At 39.8% G+C, this 19,193-nt stretch overlaps 16 non-coding genes across 16 annotated transcripts; all 16 read left to right on the plus strand.

The window, feature by feature from the left end:
* Nucleotides 1-69: 69 nt before the first annotated feature.
* On the plus strand, nucleotides 70-143 carry TRNAT-AGU (transfer RNA threonine (anticodon AGU)). The gene has a single exon. It is a non-coding gene; the product is annotated as a tRNA-Thr (tRNA).
* Nucleotides 144-764: 621 nt separating this feature from the next.
* On the plus strand, nucleotides 765-838 carry TRNAT-AGU (transfer RNA threonine (anticodon AGU)). The gene has a single exon. It is a non-coding gene; the product is annotated as a tRNA-Thr (tRNA).
* Nucleotides 839-2,841: 2,003 nt separating this feature from the next.
* Nucleotides 2,842-2,915, plus strand: TRNAT-AGU (transfer RNA threonine (anticodon AGU)). The gene has a single exon. It is a non-coding gene; the product is annotated as a tRNA-Thr (tRNA).
* Nucleotides 2,916-5,614: 2,699 nt separating this feature from the next.
* TRNAT-AGU (transfer RNA threonine (anticodon AGU)) lies at nucleotides 5,615-5,688 on the plus strand. The gene has a single exon. It is a non-coding gene; the product is annotated as a tRNA-Thr (tRNA).
* Nucleotides 5,689-8,383: 2,695 nt separating this feature from the next.
* Nucleotides 8,384-8,457, plus strand: TRNAT-AGU (transfer RNA threonine (anticodon AGU)). The gene has a single exon. It is a non-coding gene; the product is annotated as a tRNA-Thr (tRNA).
* Nucleotides 8,458-9,723: 1,266 nt separating this feature from the next.
* Nucleotides 9,724-9,797, plus strand: TRNAT-AGU (transfer RNA threonine (anticodon AGU)). Its single transcript has one exon. It is a non-coding gene; the product is annotated as a tRNA-Thr (tRNA).
* Nucleotides 9,798-10,418: 621 nt separating this feature from the next.
* TRNAT-AGU (transfer RNA threonine (anticodon AGU)) lies at nucleotides 10,419-10,492 on the plus strand. The gene has a single exon. It is a non-coding gene; the product is annotated as a tRNA-Thr (tRNA).
* A 619-nt stretch (nucleotides 10,493-11,111) lies between these two features.
* TRNAI-AAU (transfer RNA isoleucine (anticodon AAU)) lies at nucleotides 11,112-11,185 on the plus strand. Its single transcript has one exon. It is a non-coding gene; the product is annotated as a tRNA-Ile (tRNA).
* A 621-nt stretch (nucleotides 11,186-11,806) lies between these two features.
* On the plus strand, nucleotides 11,807-11,880 carry TRNAT-AGU (transfer RNA threonine (anticodon AGU)). The gene has a single exon. It is a non-coding gene; the product is annotated as a tRNA-Thr (tRNA).
* A 610-nt stretch (nucleotides 11,881-12,490) lies between these two features.
* On the plus strand, nucleotides 12,491-12,564 carry TRNAT-AGU (transfer RNA threonine (anticodon AGU)). The gene has a single exon. It is a non-coding gene; the product is annotated as a tRNA-Thr (tRNA).
* Nucleotides 12,565-15,267: 2,703 nt separating this feature from the next.
* On the plus strand, nucleotides 15,268-15,341 carry TRNAT-AGU (transfer RNA threonine (anticodon AGU)). Its single transcript has one exon. It is a non-coding gene; the product is annotated as a tRNA-Thr (tRNA).
* A 621-nt stretch (nucleotides 15,342-15,962) lies between these two features.
* TRNAT-AGU (transfer RNA threonine (anticodon AGU)) lies at nucleotides 15,963-16,036 on the plus strand. The gene has a single exon. It is a non-coding gene; the product is annotated as a tRNA-Thr (tRNA).
* Nucleotides 16,037-16,659: 623 nt separating this feature from the next.
* On the plus strand, nucleotides 16,660-16,733 carry TRNAT-AGU (transfer RNA threonine (anticodon AGU)). Its single transcript has one exon. It is a non-coding gene; the product is annotated as a tRNA-Thr (tRNA).
* Nucleotides 16,734-17,354: 621 nt separating this feature from the next.
* TRNAT-AGU (transfer RNA threonine (anticodon AGU)) lies at nucleotides 17,355-17,428 on the plus strand. The gene has a single exon. It is a non-coding gene; the product is annotated as a tRNA-Thr (tRNA).
* A 620-nt stretch (nucleotides 17,429-18,048) lies between these two features.
* On the plus strand, nucleotides 18,049-18,122 carry TRNAT-AGU (transfer RNA threonine (anticodon AGU)). Its single transcript has one exon. It is a non-coding gene; the product is annotated as a tRNA-Thr (tRNA).
* Nucleotides 18,123-18,742: 620 nt separating this feature from the next.
* Nucleotides 18,743-18,816, plus strand: TRNAT-AGU (transfer RNA threonine (anticodon AGU)). The gene has a single exon. It is a non-coding gene; the product is annotated as a tRNA-Thr (tRNA).
* The last annotated feature ends 377 nt before the right edge of the window (nucleotides 18,817-19,193 follow it).

The following is a 19,193-nucleotide window of genomic DNA, read 5'->3' on the forward strand; positions in this document are numbered from 1 at the left end:
CTGAGAATGCAAATGCAAAGAAAAAAGAGTGCTGTGCCACAATAACCAATAACTGTATTGCAGCATGTGGGCGCTGTGGCTTAGTTGGTTAAAGCGCCTGTCTAGTAAACAGGAGATCCTGAGTTCAACTCTCAGCAGTGCCTTTGCTCATCTTATTATCACCAAGTCATTGCCTGCTGTTTACATCCCAGATTTTCGGAATCACGTCTTAGAGCTTCACCCCTATTTGCTCACAGGAAACTTGCATTCGCTATGCCCACTGTTTCCACCACATCTGAACAAAGACATTTTCTTATCAGTTTGGTTTGATGTACTACCTTCCATCTCTGACAATAGGTAAAGGTCACTAACAAGTCTTTTGGGATGCTATGCTCAACATGGATGGGAGCTTAACCCGCACTTGCCTAGCCAAAACTTCTTCAAGTAAAATTGCTGCTTCTACAATAAGAAACATTGTATAAAACTTAATTACTAAGTCACAGCACCTACATGAAATATAATAGTGACTGGCTTCTGTGGCACAAAACTCATTGGTTTTGCCACAGCTTTCATTATCATATTTTGGAAGTTGCACAACATTCTTTTCAACAATTTTGTCCTAAAAGTTTTCCATTCCCTTTTAGGTGGACTATGTGTATACTCTTAGGCAGGGAAAAGTAGGCCTGAAAAACTATTGAAAAAAAAATGTTAAAAAACTGAGAATGCAAATGCAAAGAAAAAAGAGTGCTGTGCCACAATAACCAATAACTGCATTGCAGCATGTGGGTGCTGTGGCTTAGTTGGTTAAAGCGCCTGTCTAGTAAACAGGAGATCCTGAGTTCAACTCTCAGCAGTGCCTTTGCTCATTTTATTATTATTGCCTGCTGTTTACATCCCAGATTTTCGGGATCACGTCTTTGAGCTTCACCCATATTTGCTCACAGGAAACTTGCATTCGCTATGCCCACTGTTTCCACCACAACTGAACAAAGACATTTTCTTATCAGTTTGGTTTGATGTACTACCTTCCATCTCTGACAATAGGTAAAGGTCACTGACAAGTCTTTTGGGATGCTATGCTCAACATGGATGGGAGCTTAACCCGCACTTGCCTAGCCAAAACTTCTTCAAGTAAAATTGCTGCTTCTACAATAAGAAACATTGTATAAAACTTAATTACTAAGTCACAGCACCTACATGAAATATAATAGTGACTGGCTTCTGTGGCACAAAACTCATTGGTTTTGCCACAGCTTTCATTATCATATTTTGGAAGTTGCACAACATTCTTTTCAACAATTTTGTCCTAAAAGTTTTCCATTCCCTTTTAGGTGGACTATGTGTATACTCTTAGGCAGGGAAAAGTAGGCCTGAAAAACTATTGAAAAAAAAATGTTAAAAAACTGAGAATGCAAATGCAAAGAAAAAAGAGTGCTGTGCCACAATAACCAATAACTGTATTGCAGCATGTGGGCGCTGTGGCTTAGTTGGTTAAAGCGCCTGTCTAGTAAACAGGAGATCCTGAGTTGAACTCTCAGCAGTGCCTTTGCTCATCTTATTATCACCAAGTCATTGCCTACTGTTTACATCCCAGATTTTCGGGATCACGTCTTTGAGCTTCACCCATATTTGCTCACAGGAAACTTGCATTCGCTATGCCCACTGTTTCCACCACATCTGAACAAAGACATTTTCTTATCAGTTTGGTTTGATGTACTACCTTCCATCTCTGACAATAGGTAAAGGTCACTAACAAGTCTTTTGGGATGCTATGCTCAACATGGATGGGAGCTTAACCCGCACTTGCCTAGCCAAAACTTCTTCAAGTAAAATTGCTGCTTCTACAATAAGAAACATTGTATAAAACTTAATTACTAAGCCACAGCACCTACATGAAATATATTAGTGACTGGCTTCTGTGGCACAAAACTCATTGGTTTTGCCACAGCTTTCATTATCATATTTTGGAAGTTGCACAACATTCTTTTCAACAATTTTGTCCTAAAAGTTTTCCATTCCCTTTTAGGTGGACTATGTGTATACTCTTAGGCAGGGAAAAGTAGGCCTGAAAAACTATTGAAAAAAAAATGTTAAAAAACTGAGAATGCAAATGCAAAGAAAAAAGAGTGCTGTGCCACAATAACCAGTAACTGTATTGCAGCATGGGGGCGCTGTGGCTTAGTTGGTTAAAGCGCTTGTCTAGTCAACAGGAGATCCTGAGTTGAACTCTCAGCAGTGCCTTTGCTCATCTTATTATCACCAAGTCATTGCCTACTGTTTACATCCCAGATTTTCGGGATCACGTCTTTGAGCTTCACCCATATTTGCTCACAGGAAACTTGCATTCGCTATGCCCACTGTTTCCACCACATCTGAACAAAGACATTTTCTTATCAGTTTGGTTTCATGTACTACCTTCCATCTCTGACAATAGGTAAAGGTCACTAACAAGTCTTTTGGGATGCTATGCTCAACATGGATGGGAGCTTAACCCGCACTTGCCTAGCCAAAACTTCTTCAAGTAAAATTGCTGCTTCTACAATAAGAAACATTGTATAAAACTTAATTACTAAGCCACAGCACCTACATGAAATATATTAGTGACTGGCTTCTGTGGCACAAAACTCATTGGTTTTGCCACAGCTTTCATTATCATATTTTGGAAGTTGCACAACATTCTTTTCAACAATTTTGTCCTAAAAGTTTTCCATTCCCTTTTAGGTGGACTATGTGTATACTCTTAGGCAGGGAAAAGTAGGCCTGAAAAACTATTGAAAAAAAAATGTTAAAAAACTGAGAATGCAAATGCAAAGAAAAAAGAGTGCTGTGCCACAATAACCAGTAACTGTATTGCAGCATGGGGGCGCTGTGGCTTAGTTGGTTAAAGCGCCTGTCTAGTAAACAGGAGATCCTGAGTTCAACTCTCAGCAGTGCCTTTGCTCATTTTATTATTATTGCCTGCTGTTTACATCCCAGATTTTCGGGATCACGTCTTTGAGCTTCACCCATATTTGCTCACAGGAAACTTGCATTCGCTATGCCCACTGTTTCCACCACAACTGAACAAAGACATTTTCTTATCAGTTTGGTTTGATGTACTACCTTCCATCTCTGACAATAGGTAAAGGTCACTGACAAGTCTTTTGGGATGCTATGCTCAACATGGATGGGAGCTTAACCCGCACTTGCCTAGCCAAAACTTCTTCAAGTAAAATTGCTGCTTCTACAATAAGAAACATTGTATAAAACTTAATTACTAAGTCACAGCACCTACATGAAATATAATAGTGACTGGCTTCTGTGGCACAAAACTCATTGGTTTTGCCACAGCTTTCATTATCATATTTTGGAAGTTGCACAACATTCTTTTCAACAATTTTGTCCTAAAAGTTTTCCATTCCCTTTTAGGTGGACTATGTGTATACTCTTAGGCAGGGAAAAGTAGGCCTGAAAAACTATTGAAAAAAAAAATGTTAAAAAACTGAGAATGCAAATGCAAAGAAAAAAGAGTGCTGTGCCACAATAACCAATAACTGTATTGCAGCATGTGGGCGCTGTGGCTTAGTTGGTTAAAGCGCCTGTCTAGTAAACAGGAGATCCTGAGTTGAACTCTCAGCAGTGCATTTGCTCATCTTATTATCACCAAGTCATTGCCTACTGTTTACATCCCAGATTTTCGGGATCACGTCTTTGAGCTTCACCCATATTTGCTCACAGGAAACTTGCATTCGCTATGCCCACTGTTTCCACCACATCTGAACAAAGACATTTTCTTATCAGTTTGGTTTCATGTACTACCTTCCATCTCTGACAATAGGTAAAGGTCACTAACAAGTCTTTTGGGATGCTATGCTCAACATGGATGGGAGCTTAACCCGCACTTGCCTAGCCAAAACTTCTTCAAGTAAAATTGCTGCTTCTACAATAAGAAACATTGTATAAAACTTAATTACTAAGCCACAGCACCTACATGAAATATATTAGTGACTGGCTTCTGTGGCACAAAACTCATTGGTTTTGCCACAGCTTTCATTATCATATTTTGGAAGTTGCACAACATTCTTTTCAACAATTTTGTCCTAAAAGTTTTCCATTCCCTTTTAGGTGGACTATGTGTATACTCTTAGGCAGGGAAAAGTAGGCCTGAAAAACTATTGAAAAAAAAATGTTAAAAAACTGAGAATGCAAATGCAAAGAAAAAAGAGTGCTGTGCCACAATAACCAATAACTGTATTGCAGCATGTGGGCGCTGTGGCTTAGTTGGTTAAAGCGCCTGTCTAGTAAACAGGAGATCCTGAGTTGAACTCTCAGCAGTGCCTTTGCTCATCTTATTATCACCAAGTCATTGCCTACTGTTTACATCCCAGATTTTCGGGATCACGTCTTTGAGCTTCACCCATATTTGCTCACAGGAAACTTGCATTCGCTATGCCCACTGTTTCCACCACATCTGAACAAAGACATTTTCTTATCAGTTTGGTTTCATGTACTACCTTCCATCTCTGACAATAGGTAAAGGTCACTAACAAGTCTTTTGGGATGCTATGCTCAACATGGATGGGAGCTTAACCCGCACTTGCCTAGCCAAAACTTCTTCAAGTAAAAATGCTGCTTCTACAATAAGAAACATTGTATAAAACTTAATTACTAAGCCACAGCACCTACATGAAATATATTAGTGACTGGCTTCTGTGGCACAAAACTCATTGGTTTTGCCACAGCTTTCATTATCATATTTTGGAAGTTGCACAACATTCTTTTCAACAATTTTGTCCTAAAAGTTTTCCATTCCCTTTTAGGTGGACTATGTGTATACTCTTAGGCAGGGAAAAGTAGGCCTGAAAAACTATTGAAAAAAAAATGTTAAAAAACTGAGAATGCAAATGCAAAGAAAAAAGAGTGCTGTGCCACAATAACTAGTAACTGTATTGCAGCATGGGGGCGCTGTGGCTTAGTTGGTTAAAGTGCCTGTATAGTAAACAGGAGATCCTGAGTTCAACTCTCAGCAGTGCCTTTGCTCATCTTATTATCACCAAGTCATTGCCTGCTGTTTACATCCCAGATTTTCGGGATCACGTCTTTGAGCTTCACCCATATTTGCTCACAGGAAACTTGCATTCGCTATGCCCACTGTTTCCACCACATCTGAACAAAGACATTTTCTTATCAGTTTGGTTTGATGTACTACCTTCCATCTCTGACAATAGGTAAAGGTCACTAACAAGTCTTTTGAGATGCTATGCTCAACATGGATGGGAGCTTAACCCGCACTTGCCTAGCCACAACTTCTTTAAGTAAAATTGCTGTTTCTACAATAAGAAACATTGTATAAAACTTAATTACTAAGCCACAGCACCTACATGAAATATATTAGTGACTGGCTTCTGTGGCACAAAACTCATTGGTTTTGCCACAGCTTTCATTATCATATTTTGGAAGTTGCACAACATTCTTTTCAAAAATTTTGTCCTAAAAGTTTTCCATTCCCTTTTAGGTGGACTATGTGTATACTCTTAGGCAGGGAAAAGTAGGCCTGAAAAACTATTGAAAAAAAAATGTTAAAAAACTGAGAATGCAAATGCAAAGAAAAAAGAGTGCTGTGCCACAATAACCAATAACTGTATTGCAGCATGTGGGCGCTGTGGCTTAGTTGGTTAAAGCGCCTGTCTAGTAAACAGGATATCCTGAGTTCAACTCTCAGCAGTGCCTTTGCTCATCTTATTATCACCAAGTCATTGCCTGCTGTTTACATCCCAGATTTTCGGGATCACGTCTTTGAGCTTCACCCATATTTGCTCACAGGAAACTTGCATTCGCTATGCCCACTGTTTCCACCACATCTGAACAAAGACATTTTCTTATCAGTTTGGTTTCATGTACTACCTTCCATCTCTGACAATAGGTAAAGGTCACTAACAAGTCTTTTGGGATGCTATGCTCAACATGGATGGGAGCTTAACCCGCACTTGCCGAGCCAAAACTTCTTCAAGTAAAATTGCTGCTTCTACAATAAGAAACATTGTATAAAACTTAATTACTAAGCCACAGCACCTACATGAAATATAATAGTGACTGGCTTCTGTGGCACAAAACTCATTGGTTTTGCCACAGCTTTCATTATCATATTTTGGAAGTTGCACAACATTCTTTTCAACAATTTTGTCCTAAAAGTTTTCCATTCCCTTTTAGGTGGACTATGTGTATACTCTTAGGCAGGGAAAAGTAGGCCTGAAAAACTATTGAAAAAAAAATGTTAAAAAACTGAGAATGCAAATGCAAAGAAAAAAGAGTGCTGTGCCACAATAACCAATAACTGTATTGCAGCATGTGGGCGCTGTGGCTTAGTTGGTTAATGCGCCTGTCTAGTAAACAGGAGATCCTGAGTTCAACTCTCAGCAGTGCCTTTGCTCATCTTATTGTTGCCTGCTGATTACATCCCAGATTTTCGGGATCACGTCTTTGAGCTTCACCCATATTTGCTCACAGGAAACTTGCATTCGCTATGCCCACTGTTTCCACCACAACTGAACAAAGACATTTTCTTATCAGTTTGGTTTGATGTACTACCTTCCATCTCTGACAATAGGTAAAGGTCACTAACAAGTCTTTTGGGATGCTATGCTCAACATGGATGGGAGCTTAACCCGCACTTGCCTAGCCAAAACTTCTTCAAGTAAAATTGCTGCTTCTACAATAAGAAACATTGTATAAAACTTAATTACTAAGTCACAGCACCTACATGAAATATAATAGTGACTGGCTTCTGTGGCACAAAACTCATTGGTTTTGCCACAGCTTTCATTATCATATTTTGGAAGTTGCACAACATTCTTTTCAACAATTTTGTCCTAAAAGTTTTCCATTCCCTTTTAGGTGGACTATGTGTATACTCTTAGGCAGGGAAAAGTAGGCCTGAAAAACTATTGAAAAAAAAATGTTAAAAAACTGAGAATGCAAATGCAAAGAAAAAAGAGTGCTGTGCCACAATAACCAATAACTGTATTGCAGCATGTGGGCGCTGTGGCTTAGTTGGTTAAAGCGCCTGTCTAGTAAACAGGAGATCCTGAGTTGAACTCTCAGCAGTGCCTTTGCTCATCTTATTATCACCAAGTCATTGCCTACTGTTTACATCCCAGATTTTCGGGATCACGTCTTTGAGCTTCACCCATATTTGCTCACAGGAAACTTGCATTCGCTATGCCCACTGTTTCCACCACATCTGAACAAAGACATTTTCTTATCAGTTTGGTTTCATGTACTACCTTCCATCTCTGACAATAGGTAAAGGTCACTAACAAGTCTTTTGGGATGCTATGCTCAACATGGATGGGAGCTTAACCCGCACTTGCCTAGCCAAAACTTCTTCAAGTAAAAATGCTGCTTCTACAATAAGAAACATTGTATAAAACTTAATTACTAAGCCACAGCACCTACATGAAATATATTAGTGACTGGCTTCTGTGGCACAAAACTCATTGGTTTTGCCACAGCTTTCATTATCATATTTTGGAAGTTGCACAACATTCTTTTCAACAATATTGTCCTAAAAGTTTTCCATTCCCTTTTAGGTGGACTATGTGTATACTCTTAGGCAGGGAAAAGTAGGCCTGAAAAACTATTGAAAAAAAAATGTTAAAAAACTGAGAATGCAAATGCAAAGAAAAAAGAGTGCTGTGCCACAATAACTAGTAACTGTATTGCAGCATGGGGGCGTTGTGGCTTAGTTGGTTAAAGCGCCTGTATAGTAAACAGGAGATCCTGAGTTCAACTCTCAGCAGTGCCTTTGCTCATCTTATTATCACCAAGTCATTGCCTGCTGTTTACATCCCAGATTTTCGGGATCACGTCTTTGAGCTTCACCCATATTTGCTCACAGGAAACTTGCATTCGCTATGCCCACTGTTTCCACCACATCTGAACAAAGACATTTTCTTATCAGTTTGGTTTGATGTACTACCTTCCATCTCTGACAATAGGTAAAGGTCACTAACAAGTCTTTTGAGATGCTATGCTCAACATGGATGGGAGCTTAACCCGCACTTGCCTAGCCACAACTTCTTTAAGTAAAATTGCTGCTTCTACAATAAGAAACATTGTATAAAACTTAATTACTAAGCCACAGCACCTACATGAAATATATTAGTGACTGGCTTCTGTGGCACAAAACTCATTGGTTTTGCCACAGCTTTCATTATCATATTTTGGAAGTTGCACAACATTCTTTTCAAAAATTTTGTCCTAAAAGTTTTCCATTCCCTTTTAGGTGGACTATGTGTATACTCTAAGGCAGGGAAAAGTAGGCCTGAAAAACTATTGAAAAAAAAATGTTAAAAAACTGAGAATGCAAATGCAAAGAAAAAAGAGTGCTGTGCCACAATAACCAATAACTGTATTGCAGCATGTGGGCGCTGTGGCTTAGTTGGTTAAAGCGCCTGTCTAGTAAACAGGAGATCCTGAGTTCAACTCTCAGCAGTGCCTTTGCTCATCTTATTATCACCAAGTCATTGCCTGCTGTTTACATCCCAGATTTTCGGGATCACGTCTTTGAGCTTCACCCATATTTGCTCACAGGAAACTTGCATTCACTATGCCCACTGTTTCCACCATATCTGAACAAAGACATTTTCTTATCAGTTTGGTTTGATGTACTACCTTCCATCTCTGACAATAGGTAAAGGTCACTAACAAGTCTTTTGGGATGCTATGCTCAACATGGATGGGAGCTTAACCCGCACTTGCCTAGCCAAAACTTCTTCAAGTAAAATTGCTGCTTCTACAATAAGAAACATTGTATAAAACTTAATTACTAAGCCACAGCACCTACATGAAATATAATAGTGACTGGCTTCTGTGGCACAAAACTCATTGGTTTTGCCACAGCTTTCATTATCATATTTTGGAAGTTGCACAACATTCTTTTCAACAATTTTGTCCTAAAAGTTTTCCATTCCCTTTTAGGTGGACTATGTGTATACTCTTAAGGTGGCCATACACTGGTCGATGTGCCATTAGATCGACCAGCTGACAGATCCCTATCTGATCGAATCTGATCAGAGAGGGATCGTATGGCTGCCTTTACTGCAAACAGATTGTGAACCGATTTCAGCCTGAAACCGATTCACCATCTGCTGAGCTGCTCCTGCCGCCTGTGCTCCCCCCCCGTATACATTACCTGAGGCTGGCTCCCGGGCATCTTCTCCGCACTGCACCGCACCGCTGTTCTTGCTCCATCCCGGCGCTTCCTGTGTTACTCCGTGACCAGGAAGTTCAAATAGAGCGCCCTCTATTTCAACTTCCTGGTCACCGGAGTGACACAGGAAGTATAAGCGTACACTGGGACATGCGGAAATGCGGTGCAGCGAGGAGAAGAGGACCCCGGAGCCAGCTTCAGGTAATGTATACATGCTCGGATCGGGCCCGAATCGTACGCCGCAAGCGACGCGCTCCTACCGCCGGGCGATCGAGGGTAATTTCCCGCACGGCGCGATCGACGGTCCGATCCGATTTCGGGAGGGAATCGGATCGGCGGGTGCGTTTAGCGCAAGCGATTGGCAGCAGATCCGATCCCAGGATCGGATCTGCTGTCGAAACGGCCGTGAATCGAGCCAGTGTATGGCCTGCTTTAGGCAGGGAAAAGTAGGCCTGAAAAACTATTGAAAAAAAAATGTTAAAAAACTGATAATGCAAATGCAAAGAAAAAAGAGTGCTGTGCCACAATAACCAATAACTGTATTGCAGCATGTGGGCGCTGTGGCTTAGTTGGTTAAAGCGCCTGTCTAGTAAACAGGAGATCCTGAGTTCAACTCTCAGCAGTGCCTTTGCTCATCTTATTATCACCAAGTCATTGCCTGCTGTTTACATCCCAGATTTTCGGGATCACGTCTTTGAGCTTCACCCATATTTGCTCACAGGAAACTTGCATTCGCTATGCCCACTGTTTCCACCACATCTGAAAAAAGACATTTTCTTATCAGTTTGGTTTCATGTACTACCTTCCATCTCTGACAATAGGTAAAGGTCACTAACAAGTCTTTTGTGATGCTATGCTCAACATGGATGGGAGCTTAACCCGCACTTGCCTAGCAAAAACTTCTTCAAGTAAAATTGCTGCTTCTACAATAAGAAACATTGTATAAAACTTAATTACTAAGTCACAGCACCTACATGAAATATAATAGTGACTGGCTTCTGTGGCACAAAACTCATTGGTTTTGCCACAGCTTTCATTATCATATTTTGGAAGTTGCACAACATTCTTTTCAACAATTTTGTCCTAAAAGTTTTCCATTCCCTTTTAGGTGGACTATGTGTATACTCTTAGGCAGGGAAAAGTAGGCCTGAAAAACTATTGAAAAAAAAATGTTAAAAAACTGAGAATGCAAATGCAAAGAAAAAAGAGTGCTGTGCCACAATAACCAATAACTGGATTGCAGCATGTGGGCGCTGTGGCTTAGTTGGTTAAAGCGCCTGTCTAGTAAACAGGAGATCCTGAGTTCAACTCTCAGCAGTGCCTTTGCTCATCTTATTATCACCAAGTCATTGCCTGCTGTTTACATCCCAGATTTTCGGGATCACGTCTTTGAGCTTCACCCATATTTGCTCACAGGAAACTTGCATTCGCTATGCCCACTGTTTCCACCACATCTGAACAAAGACATTTTCTTATCAGTTTGGTTTGATGTACTACCTTCCATCTCTGACAATAGGTAAAGGTCACTAACAAGTCTTTTGGGATGCTATGCTCAACATGGATGGGAGCTTAACCCGCACTTGCCTAGCCAAAACTTCTTCAAGTAAAATTGCTGCTTCTACAATAAGAAAAATTGTATAAAACTTAATTACTAAGCCACAGCACCTACATGAATTATAATAGTGACTGGCTTCTGTGGCACAATACTCATCGGTTTTGCCACAGCTTTTATTATCATATTTTGGAAATTGCACAACATTCTTTTCAACAATTTTGTCCTAAATTTTTCCATTCCCTTTTAGGTCGACTATGTGTATACTCATAGGCAGGGAAAAGTAGGCCTGAAAAACTATTGAAAAAAAAAGTTAAAAGACTGAGAATGCAAATGCAAAGAAAAAAGAGTGCTGTGCCACAATAACCAATAACTGCTAATAAGCGTATGGGTGCTGTGGCTTAGTTGGTTAAAGCGCCTGTCTAATAAACCGGAGATCCTGAGTTCAACTCTCAGCAGTGCCTTTGCTCATCTTATTATCACCAAGTCATTGCCTGCTGTTTACATCCCAGATTTTCGGGATCACGTCTTTGAGCTTCACCCATATTTGCTCACAGGAAACTTGCATTCGCTATGCCCACTGTTTCCACCACATCTGAACAAAGACATTTTCTTATCAGTTTGGTTTCATGTACTACCTTCCATCTCTGACAATAGGTAAAGGTCACTAACAAGTCTTTTGGGATGCTATGCTCAACATGGATGGGAGCTTAACCCGCACTTGCCGAGCCAAAACTTCTTCAAGTAAAATTGCTGCTTCTACAATAAGAAACATTGTATAAAACTTAATTACTAAGCCACAGCACCTACATGAAATATAATAGTGACTGGCTTCTGTGGCACAAAACTCATTGGTTTTGCCACAGCTTTCATTATCATATTTTGGAAGTTGCACAACATTCTTTTCAACAATTTTGTCCTAAAAGTTTTCCATTCCCTTTTAGGTGGACTATGTGTATACTCTTAGGCAGGGAAAAGTAGGCCTGAAAAACTATTGAAAAAAAAATGTTAAAAAACTGAGAATGCAAATGCAAAGAAAAAAGAGTGCTGTGCCACAATAACCAATAACTGTATTGCAGCATGTGGGCGCTGTGGCTTAGTTGGTTAAAGCGCCTGTCTAGTAAACAGGAGATCCTGAGTTCAACTCTCAGCAGTGCCTTTGCTCATCTTATTATTGCCTGCTGATTACATCCCAGATTTTCGGGATCACGTCTTTGAGCTTCACCCATATTTGCTCACAGGAAACTTGCATTCGCTATGCCCACTGTTTCCACCACAACTGAACAAAGACATTTTCTTATCAGTTTGGTTTGATGTACTACCTTCCATCTCTGACAATAGGTAAAGGTCACTAACAAGTCTTTTGGGATGCTATGCTCAACATGGATGGGAGCTTAACCCGCACTTGCCTAGCCAATACTTCTTCAAGTAAAATTGCTGCTTCTACAATAAGAAACATTGTATAAAACTTAATTACTAAGTCACAGCACCTACATGAAATATAATAGTGACTGGCTTCTGTGGCACAAAACTCATTGGTTTTGCCACAGCTTTCATTATCATATTTTGGAAGTTGCACAACATTCTTTTCAACAATTTTGTCCTAAAAGTTTTCCATTCCCTTTTAGGTGGACTATGTGTATACTCTTAGGCAGGGAAAAGTAGGCCTGAAAAACTATTGAAAAAAAAATGTTAAAAAACTGAGAATGCAAATGCAAAGAAAAAAGAGTGCTGTGCCACAATAACCAATAACTGGATTGCAGCATGTGGGCGCTGTGGCTTAGTTGGTTAAAGCGCCTGTCTAGTAAACAGGAGATCCTGAGTTCAACTCTCAGCAGTGCCTTTGCTCATCTTATTATCACCAAGTCATTGCCTGCTGTTTACATCCCAGATTTTCGGGATCACGTCTTTGAGCTTCACCCATATTTGCTTACAGGAAACTTGCATTCGCTATGCCCACTGTTTCCACCACATCGGAACAAAGACATTTTCTTAGCAGTTTGGTTTGATGTACTACCTTCCATCTCTGACAATAGGTAAAGGTCACTAACAAGTCTTTTGGGATGCTATGCTCAATATGGATGGGAGCTTAACCCGCACTTGCCTAGCCAAAACTTCTTCAAGTAAAATTGCTGCTTCTACAATAGGAAACATTGTATAAAGCTTAATCACTAAGCCACAGCACCTACATGAAATATAATAGTGACTGGCTTCTGTGGCACAATACTCATCGGTTTTGCCACAGCTTTCATTATCATATTTTGGAAGTTGCACAACATTCTTTTCAACAATTTTGTCCTAAAAGTTTTCCATTCCCTTTTAGGTGGACTATGTGTATACTCTTAGGCAGGGAAAAGTAGGCCTGAAAAACTATTGAAAAAAAAATGTTAAAAAACTGAGAATGCAAATGCAAAGAAAAAAGAGTGCTGTGCCACAATAACCAATAACCAATAACTGTATTGCAGCGTTTGGGCGCTGTGGCTTAGTTGGTTAAAGTGCCTGTCTAGTAAACCGGAGATCCTGAGTTCAACTCTCAGCAGTGCCTTTGCTCATCTTATTATCACCAAGTCATTGCCTGCTGTTTACATCCCAGATTTTCGGGATCACGTCTTTGAGCTTCACCCATATTTGCTCACAGGAAACTTGCATTCCCTATGCCCACTGTTTCCACCACATCTGAACAAAGACATTTTCTTATCAGTTTGGTTTGATGTACTACCTTCCATCTCTGACAATAGGTAAAGGTCACTAACAAGTCTTTTGGGATGCTATGCTCAACATGGATGGGAGCTTAACCCGCACTTGCCTAGCCAAAACTTCTTCAAGTAAAATTGCTACTTCTACAATAAGAAACATTGTATAAAACTTAATTACTAAGCCACAGCACCTACATGAAATTTAATAGTGACTGGCTTCTGTGGCGCAAAACTCATTGGTTTTGCCACAGCTTTCATTATCATATTTTGGAAGTTGCACAACATTCTTTTCAACAATTTTGTCCTAAAAGTTTTCCATTCCCTTTTAGGTGGACTATGTGTATACTCTTAGGCAGGGAAAAGTAGGCCTGAAAAACTATTGAAAAAAAAATGTTAAAAAACTGAGAATGCAAATGCAAAGAAAAAAGAGTGCTGTGCCACAATAACCAATAACTGTATTGCAGCATGTGTGCGCTGTGGCTTAGTTGGTTAAAGTGCCTGTCTAGTAAACAGGAGATTCTGAGTTCAACTCTCAGCAGTGCCTTTGCTCATCTTATTATCACCAAGTCATTGCCTGCTGTTTACATCCCAGATTTTCGGGATCACGTCTTTGAGCTTCACCCATATTTGCTCACAGGAAACTTGCATTCACTATGCCCACTGTTTCCACCACATCTGAACAAAGACATTTTCTTATCAGTTTGGTTTGATGTACTACCTTCCATCTCTGACAATAGGTAAAGGTCACTAACAAGTCTTTTGGGATGCTATGCTCAACATGGATGGGAGCTTAACCCGCACTTGCCTAGCCAAAACTTCTTCAAGTAAAATTGCTGCTTCTACAATAAGAAACATTGTATAAAACTTAATTACTAAGCCACAGCACCTACATGAGATATAATAGTGACTGGCTTCTGTGGCACAAAACTCATTGGTTTTGCCACAGCGTTCATTATCATATTTTGGAAGTTGCACAACATTCTTTTCAACAATTTTGTCCTAAAAGTTTTCCATTCCCTTTTAGGTGGACTATGTGTATACTCTTAGGCAGGGAAAAGTAGGCCTGAAAAACTATTGAAAAAAAATGTTAAAAAACTGAGAATGCAAATGCAAAGAAAAAAGAGTGCTGTGCCACAATAACCAATAACTGTATTGCAGCATGTGGGTGCTGTGGGTTAGTTGGTTAAAGCGCCTGTTTAGTAAACAGGAGATCCTGAGTTCAACTCTCAGCAGTGCCTTTGCTCATCTTATTATTGCCTGCTGTTTACATCCCAGATTTTCGGGATCACGTCTTTGAGCTTCACTCATATTTGCTCACAGGAAACTTGCATTCGCTATGCCCACTGTTTCCACCACAACTGACCAAAGACATTTTCTTATCAGTTTGGTTTGATGTACTACCTTCCATCTCTGACAATAGGTAAAGGTCACTAACAAGTCTTTTGGGATGCTATGCTCAACATGGATGGGAGCTTAACCCGCACTTGCCTAGCCAAAACTTCTTCAAGTAAAATTGCTGCTTCTACAATAAGAAACATTGTATAAAACTTAATTACTAAGTCACAGCACCTACATGAAATATAATAGTGACTGGCTTCTGTGGCACAAAACTCATTGGTTTTGCCACAGCTTTCATTATCATATTTTGGAAGTTGCACAACATTATTTTCAACAATTTTGTCCTAAAAGTTTTCCATTCCCTTTTAGGTGGACTATGTGTATACTCTTAGGCAGGGAAAAGTAGGCCTGAAAAACTATTGAAAAAAAAATGTAAAAAAACTGAGAATGCAAATGCAAAGAAAAAAGAGTGCTGTGCCACAATAACCAATAACTGTATTTGCATGCACGTGGGCGCTGTGGCTTAGTTGGTTAAAGTGCCTGTCTAGTAAACAGGAGATCCTGAGTTCAACTCTCAGCAGTGCCTTTGCTCATCTTATTATCACCAAGTCATTGTCTGCTGTTTACATCCCAGATTTTCGGGATCACGTCTTTGAGCTTCACCCATATTTGCTCACAGGAAACTTGCATTCGCTATGCCCACTGTTTCCACCACATCAGAACAAAGACATTTTCTTATCAGTTTGGTTTGATGTACTACCTTCCATCTCTGACAATAGGTAAAGGTCACTAACAAGTCTTTTGGGATGCTATGCTCAACATGGATGGGAGCTTAACCCGCACTTGCCTAGCCAAAACTTCTTCAAGTAAAATTGCTGCTTCCACAATAAGAAACATTGTATAAAACTTAATTACTAAGCCACAGCACCTACATGAAATATAATAGTGACTGGCTTCTGTGGCGCAAAACTCATTGGTTTTGCCACAGCTTTCATTATCATATTTTGGAAGTTGCACAACATTCTTTTCAACAATTTTGTCCTAAAAGTTTTCCATTCCCTTTTAGGTGGACTATGTGTATACTCTTAGGCAGGGAAAAGTAGGCCTGAAAAACTATTGAAAAAAAAATGTTAAAAAACTGAGAATGCAAATGCAAAGAAAAAAGAGTGCTGTGCCACAATAACCAATAACTGTATTGCAGCATGCGGGTGCTGTGGCTTAGTTGGTTAAAGCGCCTGTCTAGTAAACAGGAGATCCTGAGTTCAACTCTCAGCAGTGCCTTTGCTCATCTTATTATCACCAAGTCATTGCCTGCTGTTTACATCCCAGATTTTCGGGATCACGTCTTTGAGCTTCACCCATATTTGCTCAACGGAAACTTGCATTCGCTATGCCCACTGTTTCCACCACATCTGAACAAAGACATTTTCTTATCAGTTTGGTTTGATGTACTACCTTCCATCTCTGACAATAGGTAAAGGTCACTAACAAGTCTTTTGGGATACTATGCTCAACATGGATGGGAGCTTAACCCGCACTTGCCTAGTCAAAACTTCTTCAAGTAAAATTGCTGCTTCTACAATAAGAAACATTGTATAAAACTTAATTACTAAGCCACAGCACCTACATGAAATATAATAGTGACTGGCTTCTGTGGCACAAAACTCATTGGTTTTGCCACAGCTTTCATTATCATATTTTGGAAGTTGCACAACATTCTTTTCAACAATTTTGTCCTAAAAGTTTTCCATTCCCTTTTAGGTGGACTATGTGTATACTCTTAGGCAGGGAAAAGTAGGCCTGAAAAACTATTGAAAAAAAAATGTTAAAAAACTGAGAATGCAAATGCAAAGAAAAAAGAGTGCTGTGCCACAATAACCAATAACTGTATTTGCATGCATGTGGGCGCTGTGGCTTAGTTGGTTAAAGCGCCTGTCTAGTAAACAGGAGATCCTGAGTTCAACTTTCAGCAGTGCCTTTGCTCATCTTATTATCACCAAGTCATTGCCTGCTGTTTACATCCCAGATTTTCGGGATCACGTCTTTGAGCTTCACCCATATTTGCTCACAGGAAACTTGCATTCCCTATGCCCACTGTTTCCACCACATCTGAACAAAGACATTTTCTTATCAGTTTGGTTTGATGTACTACCTTCCATCTCTGACAATAGGTAAAGGTCACTAACAAGTCTTTTGGGATGCTATGCTCAACATGGATGGGAGCTTAACCCACACTTGCCTAGCCAAAACTTCTTCAAGTAAAATTGCTGCTTCTACAATAAGAAACATTGTATAAAACTTAATTACTAAGCCACAGCACCTACATGAAATATAATAGTGACTGGCTTCTGTGGCACAAAACTCATTGGTTTTGCCACAGCTTTCATTATCATATTTTGGAAATTGCACAACATTCTTTTCAACAATTTTGTCCTAAAAGTTTTCCATTCCCTTTTAGGTGGACTATGTGTATACTCTTAGGCAGGGAAAAGTAGGCCTGAAAAACTATTGAAAAAAAAATGTTAAAAAACTGAGAATGCAAATGCAAAGAAAAAAGAGTGCTGTGCCACAATAACCAATAACTGTATTGCAGCATGTGGGCGCTGTGGCTTAGTTGGTTAAAGCGCCTGTCTAGTAAACAGGAGATCCTGAGTTCAACTCTCAGCAGTGCCTTTGCTCATCTTATTATCACCAAGTCATTGCCTGCTGTTTACATCCCAGATTTTCGGGATCACGTCTTTGAGCTTCACCCATATTTGCTCACAGGAAACTTGCATTCCCTATGCCCACTGTTTCCACCACATCTGAACAAAGACATTTTCTTATCAGTTTGGTTTGATGTACTACCTTCCATCTCTGACAATAGGTAAAGGTCACTAACAAGTCTTTTGGGATGCTATGCTCAACATGGATGGGAGCTTAACCCACACTTGCCTAGCCAAAACTTCTTCAAGTAAAATTGCTGCTTCTACAATAAGAAACATTGTATAAAACTTAATTACTAAGCCACAGCACCTACATGAAATATAATAGTGACTGGCTTCTGTGGCACAAAACTCATTGGTTTTGCCACAGCTTTCATTATCATATTTTGGAAGTTGCACAACATTCTTTTCAACAATTTTGTCCTAAAAGTTTTCCATTCCCTTTTAGGTGGACTATGTGTATACTCTTAGGCAGGGAAAAGTAGGCCTGAAAAACTATTGAAAAAAAATGTTAAAAAACTGAGAATGCAAATGCAAAGAAAAAAGAGTGCTGTGCCACAATAACCAATAACTGGATTGCAGCATGTGGGCGCTGTGGCTTAGTTGGTTAAAGCGCCTGTCTAGTAAACAGGAGATCCTGAGTTCAACTCTCAGCAGTGCCTTTGCTCATCTTATTATCACCAAGTCATTGCCTGCTGTTTACATCCCAGATTTTCGTGATCACGTCTTTGAGATTCACCCATATTTGCTCAACGGAAACTTGCATTCGCTATGCCCACTGTTTCCACCACATCTGAACAAATACATTTTCTTATCAGTTTGGTTTGATGTACTACCTTCCATCTCTGACAATAGGTAAAGGTCACTAACAAGTCTTTTGGGATGCTATGCTCAACATGGATGGGAGCTTAACCCGCACTTGCCTAGCCAAAACTTCTTCAAGTAAAATTGCTGCTTCTACAATAAGAAACATTGTATAAAACTTAATTACTAAGCCACAGCACCTACATGAAATATAATAGTGACTGGCTTCTGTGGCACAAAACTCATTGGTTTTGCCACAGCCTTCATTATTATATTTTGGAAGTTGCACAACATTCTTTTCAACAATTTTGTCCTAAAAGTTTTCCATTCCCTTTTAGGTGGACTATGTGTATACTCTTAGGCAGGGAAAAGTAGGCCTGAAAAACTATTGAAAAAAAATGTTAAAAAACTGAGAATGCAAATGCAAAGAAAAAAGAGTGCTGTGCCACAATAACCAATAACTGTATTGCAGCATGTGGGCGCTGTGGCTTAGTTGGTTAAAGCGCCTGTCTAGTAAACAGGAGATCCTGAGTTCAACTCTCAGCAGTGCCTTTGTTCATCTTATTATCACCAAGTCATTGCCTGCTGTTTACATCCCAGATTTTCGGAATCACGTCTTAGAGCTTCACCCATATTTGCTCACAGGAAACTTGCATTCGCTATGCCCACTGTTTCCACCACATCTGAACAAAGACATTTTCTTATCAGTTTGGTTTGATGTACTACCTTCCATCTCTGACAATAGGTAAAGGTCACTAACAAGTCTTTTGGGATGCTATGCTCAACATGGATGGGAGCTTAACCCGCACTTGCCTAGCCAAAACTTCTTCAAGTAAAATTGCTGCTTCTACAATAAGAAACATTGTATAAAACTTAATTACTAAGCCACAGCACCTACATGAAATATAATAGTGACTGGCTTCTGTGGC

This window comes from Hyperolius riggenbachi, chromosome 11, assembly GCF_040937935.1.
Source record: "Hyperolius riggenbachi isolate aHypRig1 chromosome 11, aHypRig1.pri, whole genome shotgun sequence".
In the NCBI taxonomy this organism is placed as follows: Eukaryota; Metazoa; Chordata; class Amphibia; order Anura; family Hyperoliidae; genus Hyperolius; species Hyperolius riggenbachi.